Below are 3935 nucleotides of genomic sequence, written 5' to 3'. Positions count from 1 at the left end.
TCCCCAGCTGCTACCTGAACACCCAGGACTGGCTGGGAACCAAGCAGACATGCTGAAACCAGGAGCCTCAGCCACAAATGGCAATGTTACAGCCGCTTAATCCTAAATGAAAAGTAATTGCTTCTGGCTTCAAGAATAAAGGAAAAACAAGATCAGCCTTGGCCGAATCACATTTTTTTCTTCCAAAACAACCAAGCTATAGGCTGGGTTCTAAAACTTCCTTGGTATTTGAAAATGTGAGAAAATGCATGTTTTCTGTCAACATAATTTAAATCCAGCCAAGAGGACTCATATATACGAACACTTGAATACAAATACATTTTTGATTAAAATGATTAAGTCATATGTGCTTACTTTTAGCTGTAGAGGATGACATCTAAAATTTAATTTACCTGAATATAATTTTAGCAAGTTGGCCTTCAAAATAGCTGTTGCTTTTTTTTTTTTTTTGGAAGCTTTTCCTACTGAAAAGTCTCAGCAGAAGTTGCCAGAGCTCCTTTTCTGTATAGCTGAAATTGCACATGGAGAAATACAGAAGAATGAGGAGGAGTAAGCCATTTGACTACTTCTAATACATCCTCGTTGATGATAATGTCTTCTCTATTAAAAAATTGATAAAAATCATAAAGAGACAGCTATGAGTTTAAATTACTGTTAGAAAAATCTAAAGACAACTTTAACCCACACCTGAGTATGTAATATTTGTGCTTTTATTTGTTTACCTCTCAAGGGGCTACAGAAAGTCAAACATCAGGATATTTTTTTAGGCAGAGTCTCCATTTCCTTAAGAGGAAGGGAGCAATGACAGAGTACAAACAGCAGGAATGAGAACAAACAAATCTTGTCTTTCATGTTCTAACTTTTAAATTATATGCATTAATTTAAAATATGTGTGGCAAACTCACCATGATGTACAAGAACAATTAAAATGTATCTTGTCTTCTGAAAATGTTAGTCACTCAGTTGTGTCCAACTCTGCAACCCCATGGACTATAGCCTCTGTCCATGGGATTCTCCAGGCAATAATACTGGAGTGGGTTGCCATTCCCTTCTCCAGGGTATCTTTCCAACCCAGGGATGGAACCTGGGTCTCCTGCATTGCTGGCAGATTTTTTACTATCAGAGACATCAGCGAAGCCCCTCTTGTCTCCTAGAGCCATGTAAAATTTTCTACACAAATAGCAATTTCATGTGATTTAACCTAATACTTCAAGTCTTCATAGGGATGGGAAAACAACCTGATTTGTCTTCCTGCCATCATTCTGTTCTAACACTAATATTATAAAACTAATATGACACACACTAGCTTCTTGCAGGTGCTAACATTGAAGACATTCCTCATAGAAGAACCAAGGCTATTTATAGACACTGCTCACAGCTTGTAGTTCTGCTTCATTAATTCAAAATAGAAGAAAAAGTAATTCTTATACCAGAAGTTTTTTGGATATCACCAGTGTTTTGGATTTAACCTAAGAGAACAGCGCTGTGACACTGACAACGGTGACTGCTTTCTCATGAGCTCAGGCTGGTGGACAGCTGGAAGGCCAGCCACCAACCCAATAACCTGATGCATAATAATCATAAACTCAAGGGCTGATTTTAGTGAAAGGTGTCAGCCAGTCCCTGAGGTAAAGAAACAGCAATGAACAACACTAAGAATGCAAAGAATGTCCACAGCTGACGAATCGTGCCCTCTATTGGTATATGACACACAGCCAGTGACCTAGAAAGCCACAGTGTTTCCAAAGACAAAGGACTTTGGTGCTTAGTAACACTTGGAATATTTTTTTAAAAAGTGGTTCTTTTTACACCAATACTCTACCATTCTATGCCATGAAAGGATACTGAGTGTTCAGATGGTCCCAATTTTCTTTTTTACACTAAACAAGATTCAGATGTTAGCAATGTTTCCATTTCCATTATAGAAGAAGCCTTAGGCAAGCTTTCTATTCTCATAAAATATGAGTATGTCCCAAGGAAATACAGATTTAAAGTATAATATAAACATACATTTTAATGGAGCTACACAGTGACTGCAAACATTTAGATGATTTGGAAGTTTGTATATTAATATGTATGTTGTTGAATGTAATTTTAATCTAAATATGTCAGTTGCATACTTAAGGCAATCTCAGTTTTATATATATAAAAAAATTAAGACTACGGAAAACAGAGCCAATGGCATTAGGCCTAGTAGGGTCTTGTGGCTAGGGATGAGGTAAGGATCATCCATGGGTTAAGGCTGCCTTTCCAGACAGTCCAACAACTAAGTCACTAGTTCCCAAGGGCATTTGCACCACCTATGGAAAATGTCAGATCTGTGCACGCCAGACAGATCCTTCACAACCCATCCCACCACCCCACTGCACAAAAGTTGCTGCACCGGCAGACAAAGAAGGCTGTTTCCTTTCATTACCAAATAGATATACTATTTCTGTTAAAAAAAAAAAAAAAAAGAGCACATAAAATGTCTCTTCATAATATCACGACCAGTTGAGACCATGGTAAGAAAATCAGCTTGCCTAGATGAGGCCCCTTCTCTTCTTGGGTAGCCAGGACTTGAAGGAGAGACTCTGACCTGTGCCACTGGTCAGTGACTAATTTTACACAGCTCAGTCCTGAGGAACTGAGCTGTCTTCTTCATAAGTAAAGAACATTATCTTGCAGAACGGCACAGTGGTGTGAGTCAGGGGCACTCTGTGTGTGAAACAGACTGAGAAATAGCCAAATGAACTTACTAAAAGGATTTCTCTTTTTTGCTTCTATTTGCCAGTGTTAGGGTTTTATTGGCTTAGATTGCCACCTTTTTCTAGTACCTTTTTTTCCCTATCCTGTTGGTCTCTTCTAATGGTTCCTAGAAATCCCTCTACTGACTCCTTATCAGAATCAAAAAGTGAGGAAGAAGAAAATGCTAATTACCTCAGTGAGAGTTCTGACAATGAGTGGGATTCCTTTGAAGAAGGGGACCCTATGGTACCCAACCTAACATCTCTTGATAGTCTTGCCTGGCAGGTTAAATACCATTTAAAAATATTCTACAACTTAGAAACCTTTATATCCTAAATTCCTGGTTACACCATGCTAAAATCTTGGATGCTAGCACACTAGTCCATGTACTTGGAGAGATAGGTCTAAGACTCTTTCATTGATTCCACTACGTACCCAAACTGAAACCAATCTCTGAATGGCCTCCTCTAGCTTCTTGTGGAGTTCCACCTTTCAAAAGCCCCTTATGAATCTCTGCCAGCTTTCCACTCTAAATAGAGCACTGTGACTCACCACCAAGCAGCTACCCTGAACAAAAACTGAGCAGAGCCACTCCCATACCTAAATGCCTTAAGCACATTTCTAATTGGTGCCTTTTAGTTGTGGTATAGCTGGATAACTATAACAGTTAAGGAGATAGTCCATGTTAAGCCCATCAACACTGCTTACTCTTAAACTGACTTCCAAAATGCAGTTAACAAATTCCTAAGTGGATCGCTACAAAGGTCCACCATTCCTTCTCATATCTCTCAGGTTGCCAGTTGAGGAAAGAATACAGTTACATAGTCCACAGTTGACTATGTCTTCTCAACCAAACTGTGCCCTGCCTTCAGAAGTCCAAGTACAATCAAGTACTGAACATATATGCCTAAGAGTCCTGTAACTCAACTACAGAAGATGCACCTGTAAGTATTCCCTTTGAGAAACCCTGTGGATAAAATGAGAAATTCAGTAGAGAATTACTCAAAGAGGCCTTATTACAAAACATAAGTATATTCTCCATGCTCAGTTCTCCCCACAATTTACTCTGCCTATATAATGGATTTAACTATAAACCTAATTATTAATGGGATGGAGAAAGGAGCCATTACATTGTGGAAAGTGTTAACTCCCAGTAACACCTTTCTGGGTATAACTTTCTCTGATATTCATTTCCAGGAAGGTGGTTG

At 38.8% G+C, this 3935-nt stretch overlaps 1 pseudogene; it reads left to right on the top strand.

Moving 5' to 3' along the window:
* Positions 1-2678: 2678 nt before the first annotated feature.
* Positions 2679-3531, top strand: LOC133245195 (DDB1- and CUL4-associated factor 16-like; annotated as a pseudogene).
* The last annotated feature ends 404 nt before the right edge of the window (positions 3532-3935 follow it).

The sequence above is a fragment of the Bos javanicus genome, chromosome 3 (genome assembly GCF_032452875.1).
Source record: "Bos javanicus breed banteng chromosome 3, ARS-OSU_banteng_1.0, whole genome shotgun sequence".
NCBI lineage: Eukaryota > Metazoa > Chordata > Mammalia > Artiodactyla > Bovidae > Bos > Bos javanicus.
The sequence above is the reverse complement of the archived record's forward strand: the minus strand, read 5'-3'. Positions and strand labels throughout refer to the sequence as shown.